Source organism: Delphinapterus leucas, chromosome 15, assembly GCF_059928025.1.
Source record: "Delphinapterus leucas isolate spDelLeu-1000000601 "Yukka" chromosome 15, BTC_Dleu_Yukka2, whole genome shotgun sequence".
NCBI lineage: Eukaryota > Metazoa > Chordata > Mammalia > Artiodactyla > Monodontidae > Delphinapterus > Delphinapterus leucas.
The window spans coordinates 63,947,377-63,962,237 of NC_143143.1; the positions used below are offsets into that span (position 1 = coordinate 63,947,377).

A 14,861-nucleotide genomic window follows, 5' to 3' on the forward strand; every position below is an offset into this window, starting at 1 on the left:
CTTTTGAGCTGTTTTTGCTGAATCCCTGTGATTATTTGTGGCTCCCTTTAAACATGTTTGTTTTGATGCATTTAAGTTTTGATTGAAATCCACAGTGGAAAATATTGTTTCAAAGGGAAAAAAACCAAACCACCCAACATACTTCTGTGCCTTGCATACTGACCCAACCCACAGAACGATTGGAAGAATCTTTGCCAACCCACCAGAGATCCCTGGATTCCACTTGGAGAGCCCATCGATCTAAAAAATGACATCTTGATTTCAGAACCCTTCTTTTGATCTGGAATTATCTATTATTGACCACAGAAAGCTGCTACTGACGATTACTGGAACAGTGTCCTGTAGAGCGAGAGGTGAGCCCAGTGTGGGAAGAAGAAATCTCTTTCTCTTTCTCAGCGGGTGTTTTGGTACAGTGCGATATCTATGCTTAGTATGATCTATGAGCTCAATTTCTTCTTCTCTTTTTCTTCCTCTTCTTTTTCCTTTCTCTCCCCTCCTTCCTCTTCCTCATTTTCTTCTACTTTGTTTGTTTCTTCTATAGTAAAAATTTCCCCAAGCCCTCGGTGCCTAAATGATTTTTGCCTGGTACATTCCACTAATTGAAGTTTCATAATCACAGTTTCTTATTCGGCTGTGAATTTTCCTATATCTGAACACCCAAATTATTGTAAACGCAGCCGGCCCTTGCCCATGCCTTGTGTACAGTTACCTGAGATAGTACCAGAGAAGAGAAGGCTGCAGGTTTGTGCCTTTCACTGTACCAAAATGCAGAGCTCTATTGACATACGTGTAGGAAAGGAGAAGAACCTTCGTGGAGGGAGCAGCCATGTTGCAATGAACCGACAACACAGATAATATGAAGAACAAATCCAGGGATAAATGGAACCATACGCTGGAAGCATGAAGTTACAATAGTTCCTTTGGTCAAACTGCTCCGAAAATGCAGGAAAAGACTCTCACTCATGTTGAAGGTAGGGCATGTGTCTGCATCTGCTTTGCTTAAACCACAGGGATCTCATTAAGGATCGGGGCACTGACACTGATGGCTTCATTCTGGGCACGACCTCAGCAGGATGGCCCCATGCAAAGGTAATTACCAGGAGTGGAGGGATCATTATAGCCTTTTGATTTGGTCACCCAAACATCCTGTCAGACAGATGTAGAAAGGAGACCAATCTTTACTTCAAAAGAAGTAAATTGTGGTTGAAGTGTTTGGTTTCAGTCTCTCTCAGGTTGAGGCTTTGAAAAACAGACCTGTGGGTCTAGGAAACCACATACCAGATTCAATTGCTTTGGAGTCCTGAGAATATTCAAGGTTATAAGGAAATATATGACCCAATTCAAGACAATTATTTTAATTGGCAGTTTTACTGTCTAGTGCAGTAATCCTCATTTTGTGTAAGTGGCTCGGGGTTGGAATGCAATCTGGGAAAGGGCTGTTTCTGGTTCTTCAAGACAGTCTGAAGGATTATCAAAAATTAAAATAGCATAAAACTTGCCATCTTTCGGTTACACCATGAATCTTTCTCTCTTCCAAGCACTTCTACATATGGGTAAGCATTCTAGCAAAGATGCAGTTACAGTCCAGCATGAGGAAACAAAGGAGCCCAAGTGTTCAAAGTTGGACAAAAGAGCCAGGACACTAGTCAAAAAGAGAGAAGAGCTATTACAGAAGAGAAATAGAAAATAGAAACCAAAAAGATCAGATGTCGGTGTATGTGTTGGGGTTGGGGGATGGTGGAGGGTAGCAGAGCGTCATCTTTGATTGACATAAGAAAGAATATAGTTCAGGGAGAATGTGCACAAAGAAATAGATCATGGCTTGAGAGAAAACTGACTTCAGGTGGGTAGGGAACATTTATTCAGATTTTAGGGAGAAAATTGGAAAGAACTGTAAAGCTAAAGTCTGTATCCAATTTGAATACCTATGCAGCCGGGTCTTGGGGCCAAAGTAGTCCCTAGATCCCCTAGAAGTCTGCATTTGCTCAAAAGGCAGCTCTCTTGAGGAAAAAGAAAACGAATGGGGGCATCGCAGTGGGGGAGAGGTCCATAAACCCTTCTGATGGCCCGCGCACAGGTAGGCCTTCTAGACAGCCGCCAGTTCTGTCTCCATCTGTTCCCGAAACCCGTGCTTACAGATTCTTTCTTTATATTCAGGTGTTTTTAAGAAGAATCAGCTTGCAGCAAAAGTACTAAATTCAAAACATTCTAAAACCACAATTTAAATCTTATTTAAAAGATGAGAAGTGTGACTCTTTCATTTGTTTAGAAATAGTCACTGCAGACAGTATCCCATCCGGTATGTGTTTCACTCGTTCCTTGGTTTGTTCTGCTCTCAAGTGCCATCAGGCCTCATTCAATACAGTCAGTAATTGGACTTTTAGAAGAGGGAAAAATGGTTATTTAAAATTGCCTCCTTATGTCTGGTAGTTGCACCCTTTGACATTTGCTTCCGGAGAAGTGTATACAGTGATGACTGACTAGGTGTCTGCTTTAAGTTAGTTCAACTGTGAAATAAATTAGGAGGCCATCCGCATCCTTAGCATCACTGTAAGTTAGGGACACAGAGAAAAATTCACTGGACCCTAGTGAAGGCATTCACGGATTAGAGCTTCGGTGTGGTCAGGTGACCTGATTCACAGGAGCAGCAGGCCCTGGTGCACAAAGCTCAGGAATAGGAATTAGGAGACCAGTTTCTAGTCCTGCATCTACTTCTAACAGCCTGTGAGGCCTTAATCTAGTCATTGACCCGCTCAGGGCAGTCATCTTTCCATGCATAAAATGGGAAGACAAAGACTAGCTTCCCCTACTTGTGGATAAGATGAAAGCTGAAAGTATCTGCCTTAGCTAGGGGAGAGGGAGTGGGGTCAGAGGGAGACAGTTGTGACAGCTGACTTTGTCACTTGATTGCTTAATTTTTAAAATCTTGATCTCCCTCTTCACTGGGATCCTGAATGGTCTGGACACACTTTTATTTTCTTTTAAGTAAAGTTGTTATTGAAAGTTTTTCTGTTTCTATTAGACAAAAAAGCCTTCAGCTTGACGAATTTTCACCACATAAACACACCCAGGAAACCTAAACCTAGATCTAGAAATAGGACATTACCAGTACCCAGAACCCCCTCATGCCCTCTTTAAGTCCCTTTCTTCCCAAGGGCAACCACTAACCTGACTTCTAACACCATAATTAAGTTTTGCCTGTTTGAGGGTTTATGTATGTGTGTATATACTTTGATGTGTGACGTCCTTTGCTTAATATTATGTTTGTAAGATTCAGTTATGTTATTGCATGTAGTAATATTTTGGGGTTTTGGGGGTTTTTTTGTTTGTTTGGTTTTTTTGTTGTTGTTTTTTGGCTGCACCACGCGGCTTGTGGGATCTTAGTTCCCCGACCAGGGATCGAACTCTTTGCCCCCTGCAGTGAAAGGGTAGAGTGCTAACCACTGGACCGCCAGGGAATTCCTACATGTAGTAATATTTTATTTTCATTGCTCTATAATATTTCATGAATTTATATACCACAATTTATTTATCCATTGCCTTATTGATGGACATTTGGGTTGTTTCCAGTTGGGGACTATTATGAACAGTTCTATTAGGAACATTTATGAACAGTTTTTTGCTGAACATATGAATGCATTTCTATTGGGTATATCTAGAAATGGAATTGCTGAATTATTGGACGTGTGAGTTCTGCTTTAAGAGATACTGCCAGTTTTCCAAATTAGTTGCATCATTTTACACTCCCACCAGCCATGTCTGAGATTTCTCCTCAACACTTGGTATTGTCTGTCTTTTACATTTAGCCATTTTGGTGGGAGAGTAGTGGAATGCTTTTTTATTTTAATTTATATTTCCTTGATGACTAATGAAGTTGAGCACGTTTTAATATATTTATTGGCCATTTGGATATACTGTTTTGTGAAATAACTTTCAGGTCTTGAACCTATTCTTCTGTCGGGTTGTCTGACATTTTTATTGATCTATAAGTGTTCTTTAAATATTATGGACATTGTTGTGTACATGTTGCAAATATCATTTCCCACAATGCTGTCAAATCATATTGGAGCCTGAGGCAAAGGAAAACTCAGAAATACTGATACCTATCTTTATTTAAAATTATGACATTTTGCTCATCATGGATTTTTAAAAATTAACTCTGCTTTTTAAAAATATTGTATAATGTCTTATTTGTTTTGATTACTGAGGGGTTTTTTTGGTGCCCCTTTAAAAATTGTGTCCAAGCTTAGCACCTCACTTGCCTCACCCTAAACCTGGCTCTTATTCCATTCTGTGGCTTGCATTATAGTCTTTCTAGTGTTATTTGTTGAAAGGGAGTTCCTAATTTAAATTAAAATTAATTGAATTGGATTTTTCAAGCCTTTCTCTTATGGTTAGCATCTTTTTTAAAACTTCTGTTTAAGAAATTTTTTCCTACTTAAGTCATAAAGATATTCTCCTATAATTTCTTTTAGAATAGTGCTCTCCAATAGAACTTTCTGCAGTGATGGAACTATTCTCTATCTGTGCTGTCCAACATGACAGCCATATGATGCAACTATTGAGTACTTGAAATGTGGCCAGTATGTCTGTTGCACTGAATTTTAAATTTTATTTCCTTTAATTAATTTAATTAAATATAGCTAGTGGCAATGTAGTCTGACAACATTGTCCACCTGGAATTGATTTTAAGATATGCTATAAGGTCATGTCTCCTTTTTTTCTTCCATATGGATATCCAGTTGACCCAGGATCGTGTACTGAAAAGACTGTCAATTCCTTTTATAATTTACCAATATACATGAATCTGGTTCTGGGATGTCCATTCTTTTTCTATCTATCTATTAGTTCGTCTTTTTGCCAATTCCATGCTGTGTCAAATACTGTAGCTACTATAATGAGACTTAATACATAATAGAATAAGTTTTTCATGTTTCTGGTCTTCCCCAAGAGGTCTTGGCTATTCTTGAACTTCTGCATTTCCACATAAATTTTATTTATTTATTTATTGAAGTATAGTTGACATACAATATTATGTTAGTTTCAGGTGTACAACATAGTGATTTGACATTTAAATACATTATGAAATGATCACCATGATAGGTCTAATAACCATCTGTCACCGTACAAAGATATTACAGTATTATTGACTATATTTCTTATACTGTATATTACATCTTGTGACTTATTTATTTTATAACTGGAATTTTGTCCCTCTTAATCTCCTTCACCTATTTCACCCAGCCCCCATAGCTGTCCCCTCTGGCAATCAGTTTGTTCTCTGTTCTCTGATACAGTTTGTTCTCTGTATCTATGTCTATTTCTGTTTTGTTTTGTTTGTTTTGTTTTTTAAGATTCCACACGTAAGTGAAAACATATGGTATTTGTCTTTTTCATTCCGACTTATTTCACTTAGCATAAGTTGTGGCATGTTGTGGCAAATGGCAAGATTTCATTCTTGTTTATAGTTGATGATATTCCATTGTGTATATATACCACATATTCTTTATCCATTCATATATCAGTGGATATTTAGATTGCTTCCACAGCTTGGCTGTCGTAAATAATGCTGCAATGAACATTATTGTACTGAACATATATTATTCACACGTGTTTCAATTTAGTGGGTTCGTTTCCTTTTGTTTTCCACCCAGAAGTGGAATTGCTAGATCATATGGTAGTTCTATTTTTAATTTTTCGAGGGACCTCCATACTATTTCCCATAGTGGCTGTACCAATTGATATTTGCACTAACAGTCCACAAAGGTTCACTTTTCTCAACATCCTCACCAATTATTGTTATCTGTTCTCTTTTTTTGCTTTATTTTTTTTAACATCTTTATTGGAATATAATTGCTTTACAATGTTGTGTTAGTTTCTTCTGTATAACAAAGTGAATCAGCTAAATGTCTACATATATCCCCATATCTCCTTCCTCTTGCATCTCCCTCCCACCCTCCCTATCCCACCCCTCTAGGTGGTCACAGAGCACCGAGCTGATCTCCCTGTGCTATGCAGCTTCTTACCACTAGCTATTTTACATTTTGTAGTGTATATATCAATGCTACTCTCTCACTTTGTCCCAGTTTACCCTTCCCCCTCCCCATATCCTCAAGTCCATTCTCTACGTCTGCATCTTTATTCCTGCCCTGCCACTAGGTTCATCAGAAACATTTTTTTTTTTAGATTCCATATATATGTGTTAGCATACGGTATTTGTTTTTCTCTTTCTGCCTTACTTCACTCTGCATGACAGACTCTAGGTCCATCCACCTCATTACAAATAGTCCAATTTCGTTTCTTTTTATGGCTGAGTAATATTCCATTGTATATATGTGCCACATCTTCTTTATCCATTCATCCAATGATGGACACTTAGGTTGTTTCCATCTCTGGGCTATTGTAAATAGAGCTGCAATGAACATTTTGGTACATGACTTTTTTTGAATTATGATTTTCTCAGAGTGTATGCCCAGTAGTGGGATTGCTGGATCATATAGTAGTTATATTTTTAGTTTTTTAAGGAACCTCCATACTGTTCTCCATAGTGGCTGTATCAATTTACATTCCCACCAACAGTGCAAGAGGGTTCCCTTTTCTCCACACCCTCTCCAGCATTTATTGTTTGTAGATTTTTTTTTGATGATGGCCATTCTGACTAGTCTGAGGTGATACCTCATTGTAGTTTTGATTTGCATTTCTCTAATGATTAGTGATGTTGAGCATCCTTTCAGGTCTTTGTTGGCAATCTGTATATCTTCTTTGGAGAAATGTCTATTTAGGTCTTCTGCCTATTTTTGGATTGGGTTGTTTGTTTTTTTGATATTGAGCTGCATGAGCTGCTTGTATATTTTGGAGATTAATCCTTTGTCAGTTGCTTTGTTTGCAAATATTTTCTCCCAGTCTGAGGGTTGTCTTTTCCTCTTGTTTATGGTTTCCTTTGATCTGCAAAAGGCTTTAAGTTTCATTAGATCCCATTTGTTTATTTTTGTTTTTATTTCCATTTCTCTAGAAGGTGGGTCAAAAAGGATCTTGCTATGATTTATGTGATAGAGTGTTCTGCCTATGTTTTCCTCTAAGAGTTTTATAGTGCCTGGCCTTAGGTTTAGGTGTTTAATCCATTTTGAGTTTACTTTTGTATACAGTGTTAGGAAGTGTTCTAATTTCATTCTTTTACATGTAGCTGTCTAGTTTTCCCAGCACCACTTATTGAAGAGGCTGTCTTTTCTCCATTGTATATTCTTGCCTCCTTTATCAAAGAGAAGCTGACCATATGTGCATGGGCTTATCTCTGGGCTTTCTATCCTGTTCCATTGATCTATATTTCTGTTTTTGTGCCAGTACCATACTGTCTTGATTACTGTAGCTTTGTAGTATAGTCTAAAGTCAGGGAGCCTGATTCTTCCAGCTCCGTTTTTCTTTCTTAAGGTTGCTTTGCCTTTTCGGGGTCTTTTGTGTTTCCATACAAATTGTCAAATTTTTTGTTCTGGTTCTGTGGAAAATGCCATTGGTAGTTTGATGGGGATTGCATTGAATCTGTAGATTGATTTCGGTGTATAGTCATTTTCACAATGTTGATTCTTCCAATCCAAGAACATGGTATGTCTCTCCACCTTTTTTGTATCATCTTTAATTTCTTTCATCAGTGTCTTATAGTTTTCTTTATACAGGTCTTTGTTTCCTTAGGTAGGTTTATTCCTAGGTATTTCATTCTTTGTGTTGCAGTGGTAAATGAGAGTGTTTCCTTAATTTCTCTCTCAGATTTTTCATCATTAGTGTATAGGAATGTAAGAGATTTCTGTGCATTAATTTTGTATCCTGCTACTTTACCAGATTCATTGATTAGCTCTAGTAGTTTTCTGGTAGCATCTTTAGGATTCTCTATGTATAGTATCATGTCATCTGTAAACAGTGACAGCTTTACTTCTTCTTTTCCTTCTCTGATTGCCATGGCTACAACTTCCAAAACTATGTTGAATAACAGTGGTGAGAGTGGGCAACCTTGTCTTCTTCTTGATCTTAGAGGAAATGGTTTCAGTTTTTCACCATTGAGAATGATGTTTGCAGTGGGTTTGTCATATATGGCCTTTATTGTGTTGAGATAGGTTCCCTCTATGCCTACTTTCTGGAGAGTTTTTGTCATGAATGCGTATTGAATTTTGTTGAAAGCTTTTTCTGCATCTATTGAGATTGTCATATGGTTTTTATCCTTCAATTTGTTAATATGGTGTATCACATTGATTGATTTGTGTATATTGAAGAATCCTTTCATTCCTGGGATAAACCCCACTTGATCATGGTGTATGATCCTTTTAATGTGCTGTTGGATTCTGTTTGCTAGTATTTTATTCAGAATTTTTGCATCCATGTCCATCAGTGATATTGGCATGTAATTTTCTTTTTTTGTGACATCTTTATCTGGTTTTGGTATCAGGGTGATGGTGGCCTCGTAGAATGAGTTTGGGAGTGTTCCTCCTGCTATAGTTTGCAAGAGTTTGAGAAGGTCGGTGTTAGCTCTTCTCTAAATGTTTGATAGAATTTGCCTGTGAAGCCATCTGGTCCTGGGCTTTTGTTTGTTAGAAGATTTTAATCACAGTTTCAATTTCACTGTTTGTGATTGGTCTATTTATATTTTCTATTCTTTCCTTGTTCAGTCTTGGCAGGTTGTGCTTTTCTAAGAATTTGTCTATTTCTTCCAGGTTGTCCATTTTATTGTCATATAGTTGCTTGCAGTAATCTCTCATGATCCTTTTATTTTTGCAGTGTTAGTTGTTACTTCTTTTTCGTTTCTAATTCTGTTGATTTGAGTCTTCTCCCTTTTTTTCTTGTTGAGTCTGGCTAATGGTTTATCAATTTTGTTTATCTTCTCAAAGCACCACCTTTTAGTTTTATTGATCTTTGCTATTGTTTCCTTCATTTCTTTTTCACTTCTTTCTGATCTGATCGTTATGATTTCTTTCCTTCTGCTAACTTTGGGGTTTTTTGGTTCTTCTTTCTCTAATTGTTTTAGGTGTAAGTTTAGGTTGTTTATTTGAGATATTTCCTATTTCTTGAGGTAGGCTTGTATAGCTATAAACTTCCCTTCTTAGAACTGCTTTTGCTGCATCCCATAGGTTTTGGGTCATCGTGTTTTCATTGTCATTTGTTTCTAGGTATTTGTTGATTTCCTCTTTGATTTCTTCAGTGATATCTTGGTTATTTAGTAGTGTATTGTTTAGCCTCCATGTGTTTGTATTTTTTACAGTTTTTTTTCCTGTAATTGATATCTATTCTCATAGCGTTGTGGTTGGAAAATATACTTAATATGATTTCAGTGTTCTTAAATTTACCAGTGCTTGATTTGTGACCCACGATATGATCTATCCTGGAGAATGTTCCATGAGCACTTGAGAAGACAGTGTATTCTGTTTTGTTTGGATGGAATGTCCTATAAATATCAATGAAGTCCATCTTGTCTAATGTGTCATTTAAAGTTTGTGTTTCCTTATTTATTTTCATTTTGGGTGATCTGTCCATTGGTGAAAGTGGGATGTTAAAGTCCCCTACTATTATTGTGTTCCTGTCAATTTCCCCTTTTATGGCTGTTAGCATTTGCCTTATATATTGATGTGCTCCTATGTTGAGTGCATAAATATTTACAATTGTTATATCTTCTTCTTGGATTGATCCCTTGCTCATTATGTAGTGTCCTTCTTTGTCTGTTATAATAGTCTTTATTTTAAAGTCTATTTTGTCTGATATGAGAATTGCTACTCCAGCATTCTTTTGATTTCCATTTGCATAGAATATCTTTTTTTTTTTTTTTTTTTTTTTGCGTTACGTAGGCCTCTCACTGCTGTGGCCTCTCCCATTGTGGAGCACAGGCTCCAGACGCGCAGGCTTAGCAGCCATGGCTCACGGGCCTAGCCGCTCCGTGGCATGTGGGATCTTCCCGGACCGGGTCACAAACCCATGTCCCCTGCATCGGCAGGCAGACTCTCAACCACTGCGCCACCAGGGAAGCCCTGCATAGAATATCTTTTTCCATCCCTTCACTTTCAATCTCTATGTGTCCCTAGGTCTGAAGTGGGTCTCTTGTAGACAACACATATACAGGTCTTACTTTTGTATCCATTCAGCCAGTCTTTTGGTTGGAGCATTTAATCCATTTACATTTAGGTAATTATTGATATGTATATTCCTATTACCATTTTCTTAATTGTTTTGGGTTTGTTTTTGTAGGTCTTTTCCTTCTCTTGTGTTTCCTGCCTAGAGAAGTTCCTTTAGTATTTGTTGTAAAGCTGGTTTGGTGGTGCTGAATTCTCTTAACTTTTGCTTGTCTGTAAAGGTTTTAATTTCTCTGTCGAATCTGAATGAGATCCTTGCTGGGTAGAGTAATCTTGGTTGTAGGTTCTTCCCTTTCATCACCTTAAATATGTCGTGCCACTCCCTTCTGGCTTGCAGAGTTTCTGCTGAAAGATCAGCTGTTAACCTTATGGGGATTCTCTTGTATGTTATTTGTTGCTTTTCCCTTGCTGCTTTTAATACTTTTTCTTTGTATTTAATTTTTGAAAGTTTGATTAATGTGTGTCTTGGCATGCTTCTCCTTGGATTTATCCTGTATGGGACTCTCTGCGCTTCCTGGACTTGATTGACTATTTCCTTTCCCACGTTAGGGAAGTTTTCAACTATAATCTCCTCAAATATTTTCTCAGACCCTTTCTTTTTCTCTTCTTCTTCTGGGACCCCTATAATTCAGATGTTGGTGCATTTAATGTTGTCCCAGAGGCCTCTGAGACTGTCCTCAATTCTTTTCATTCTTTTTTCTTTATTCTGCTCCACAGCAGTTATTTCCGCTATTTTATCTTCAGGTCAACTTTTCCATTCTTCTGCCTCAGTTATTCTGCTATTGATTCCTTCTAGAGAATTTTTAATTTCATTTATTGTTTTGTTCATCATTGTTTGTTTGCTCTTTAGTTCTTCTAGGCTCCTTGTTAAACGTTTCTTGTATTTTCTCCATTCTATTTCCAAGATTTTGGATCATCTCTACTATCATTTCTCTGAATTCTTTTTCAGGTAGGCTGCCTATTTCCTCTTCATTTGTTTGGTCTGGTGGGTTTTTACCTTGCTCCTTCGTCTGCTGCATATTTCTCTATTGTCTCATTTTGTTTAACTTACTGTGTTTGGGGTCTCCTTTTTGCAGACTGCAGGTTTGCCGTTCCCGTTGTTTTTGGTGTCTGCCCCCAGTGGGTGAGGTTGGTCCAGTGAGTTGTGTAGGTTTCTTGGTGGAGGGGACTGGTGCCTGTGTTCTAGTGGGTGGGGCTGGATCTTGTCTTTTTGGTGGGCAGGGCCACGTCTGGTGATGTGTTTTGAGGTGTCTGTGAACTTAGTATGATTTTACCCAGCTCTCTGCTAATGGTTGGGGTTGTGCTCTTGTCTTGCTAGTTGATTCGCACTGGGCGACCAGCACCAGAGGTTGCTGGCCGTTGGGTGGAGCTGGGTCTTAGCATTGAGATAGAGGTCTCTGGGAGAGCTCTCACAGACTGATATTATGTGGGGCTGGGAAGTCTCTGGTGGTCCAATGTCCTGAACTCAGCTCTCCCTCCTCAGAGGCTCAGGCCTGACACCAGGCTGGAGCACCAATACCCTTTCAGCCACACGTCTCAGAAGGAAAGGGAGAAAAAAAAGAAAGAAAAAAATTACTAAAATAAAAAATAATAATAAAAGAAGAGAGCAACCAAACCAATAAACAAATCCACCAATGATAACAAGTGCTAAAAACTATACTAAGATAAACATAAAAGTCAGAAACAAATCAGTCATAGACAGCAGACCCCAAGACTTCAATTGCTCCCAAAGTCCACCGCCTCAATTTTGCGGTGATTCGTTGTCTATTCAGTTATTCCACAAATGCAGGGTACATCAAGTTGATTGTGGGGATTTAATCTGATGCTCCTGAGGCTGCTGGGAGAGATTTCCTTTTCTCTTCTTTGTTCACACAGCTCTTGGGGTTCAGCTTTGGTTTTGGCTCCACCTCTGTGTGTAGGTCACCCTCAGGCATCTGTTCCCACCCAGACAGGACAGGGTTAAAGGAGCAGCTGACTAGGGGACTCTGGCTCACTCAGGCCAGGGAGAGGGAGGGGTGCAGTAGTTATAATTGGAATGCGGGGCAAGCCTGCAGTGGCAGAGGCCAGCGTGACGTTGCAACAACCTAAGGTGCACCGTGAGTTCTCCCAGAGAACTTGTCCCTGGATCACGGAACCCTGGCAGTGGCGGGCTGCACAGGCTCCTGGGGGGCTGTGGATAGTGACCTGTGCTTGCATGCAGGATTCTTGGTGGCTGCAGCAGCAGCATTAGCCTTTCATGCCCGTCTCTGGGGTCCAAGCTGATAGCCATGGCCTGCACCCATCTCTGGAGCTCATTTAGGTGGTGCTCTGCCTTCTGTGGGCAGACAGGGAAGGAATCCCCTCCCCTCGTGCACCCCGAAACAATGGCCATTTGCCTCTTAGGCAGGTCCAGACATTTTCCCGGACTCCCTCCCAGCTAGCAGTGGCCCACTAGCCCCCTTCAGGCTGTGTTCACACAGCCAATCCCAGTCCTCTCCCTGGGATATGACCTCTGAAGCCCGAGCCTCAGCTGCCAGCCACCAGCTGCCCCGGCGGGTGAGCAGACAAGCCTCTCAGGCTGGTGAGTGCTGGTCGGCACCAATCCTCTGTGGGGGAATCTCTTCGCTTTGCCCTCTGCACCCCTGTTGCTGTGCTCTCCTCTGTGGCTCCGAAGCTTCCCCTCCCGCCCACCCTCCATCTCCACCAGTAAAGGGTCTTCCTAGTGTGTGAAAACTTTTCCTTCTTCACAGCTCCCTCCCAGAGGTGCAGGTCCCATCCCTATTCTCTTGTCTCTGTTTTTTCTTTTTTCTTTTGCCCTACCCAAGTACATGGGGATTTTCTTGCCTTTTGTGAAATCTGATGTCTTTTGCCAGCGTTCAGTAGGTGTTCTGTAGGAGTTGTTCCACATATAGATGTATTTTTGATGTATTTGTGGGGAGGAAAGTGATCTTCACGTCTTACTCCTCCGTCATCTTGAAGGTCCCCCCATTGTCTTTTTGATGATAGTGATTCTGACAGGTGAGAGGTATTTCATCAGTTTTGATTTCCATTTCCTTGATGATTAGTGATGTTGAGCATCTTTTCATGTATCTGTTGGTCATCTGTATGTCTTCTTTGGAAAAATGTCTATTCAGGTCCTCTGACCATATTTTAATTGTTTTTTTTTTTGAGTGGTATGAGTCTTTTGTATATTTTGAATATTAACCCCTTATCAGATATACTGTTTGCAAATATCTTCTCCCATTCAGTAGGCTGCCTTTTTGCTTTGTTGAAAGTTTCCTTTGCAGTGCAAAAGCTTATTAGTTTGTTGTAGTCTCATTTGTTTATTTTTGCTTTTGTTCTCCTTGCCTGAGGAAACAGATCCAAGAAAAGTATTACTAAGACCAGTGTCAAAGAGTTCACTACCTGTGTTTTCTTCTAGGAGGTTTATGATTTCAGGTAAGTCTTTAATCCATTTTGAATTTATTTTTGTATATGGTGTAAGAAAATGGTCCAGTTTGATTCTTTTGCATGTAGCTGTCCAGTTTTCCAACACCATTTATTGAAGAAGCTGTCTTTTCCCCATTGTATATTCTTGCCTCCTTTGTCATAGATTAATTGACCATATAAGTGTGGATTTATTTCTGGGCTCTCTATTCTCTACCATTGATATATGTGTCTGTTTTTGTGCCAGTACCATAGTGTTTTGATTGCTATAGCTTTGTAGTATAGTCTGAAATCAGGGACCTTGATACCTCCAGCTTCGTTCTTCTTTCTCAGATTGCTTTGGCTATTCAGGATCTTTCATGATTCATACAAATTTTAGAATTATTTGTTCTAGTTCTATGAAAAATGCCATTGGTATTTTGATAAGGATTGCATTGAATCTGTAGATCACTTTGGGTAGTATGGATATTTTAACAATTAATTATTCAAATTCATGAGCATGGTGTATCTTTCCATTTATTTGTGTTGTCTTCAATTTCCTCCCTCAATGTCTTATAGATTTCAGAATACAGGTCTTTCACCTGCTTGGTTAAATTTATTCCTAAGTATTTTATTCTTTTTGATGAAACCATAAATGGGATTGTTTTCTTAATTTCTCTTTCTGATAGATAGTTATTAGTGTGTAGAAACTCAACAGATCTCTGTGTATTAATTTTGTATCCTACAACTTTACTGAATTTATTTATTAGTTCTAGCAATTTTTGGTGGAGTCTTTAGGGTTTCCTATATATAGTATCATGTCATATGAAAACAGTGACAGTTTTACTTCTTCCTTTCCAATTTGGATGTCCTTTATTCCTTATTCTTATCTGATTGCTGTGGCTAGAAACTCCAATGGTATGGTTGAATAAAAGTGACAAGAGTGGGCATCTTTGTCTTGTTCCTGATCTTAGAGGAAATGATTTCTGCTTTTCACCATTGAGTATGATGTTAGCTATGGGTTTGTCATATATGGCCTTTATTATGTTGAGGTATGTTCCCTCTATATCCACTTTGTTGAGAATTTTTATAATATATGGATGTTGAATTTTGTCAGAAGGTTTTCTCCATTTTTAAGAGGATCATATGATTTTTATCTTTTGTTTTGTTAATGTGGTGTAGCACATTGATTGATTTGCAGATATCAAACCATCCTTGCTCTTCTGGGATAAATTCCACTAGATAATGGTGTATGATCCTTTTAATGTACGGTTGAATTCAGTTTTCCTGCATTTTGTTGAGTGTTTTTGCACCTATATTCATCAGGGATATGACCTGTAATTTCCCTTTTTTGTGATGTTTTGTCTGGTT

The 14,861-nt window shown here is 38.8% G+C and overlaps 1 protein-coding gene across 2 annotated transcripts in view; it reads left to right on the forward strand.

Annotated features, from left to right (window-relative positions):
• The window catches only part of ASIP (agouti signaling protein), a 194,310-nt gene that overhangs the window by 97,705 nt on the left and 81,744 nt on the right, over positions 1 to 14,861 (forward strand). The window contains exon 8 of one of the 2 annotated variants that reach the window (XM_022592651.2): positions 175 to 353. The gene's annotated coding sequence lies outside the window, so the exon portion shown is untranslated. The remainder of the gene's footprint in view (positions 1 to 174; positions 354 to 14,861) is intronic. The other variant, XM_089896731.1, reaches the window with a different exon arrangement.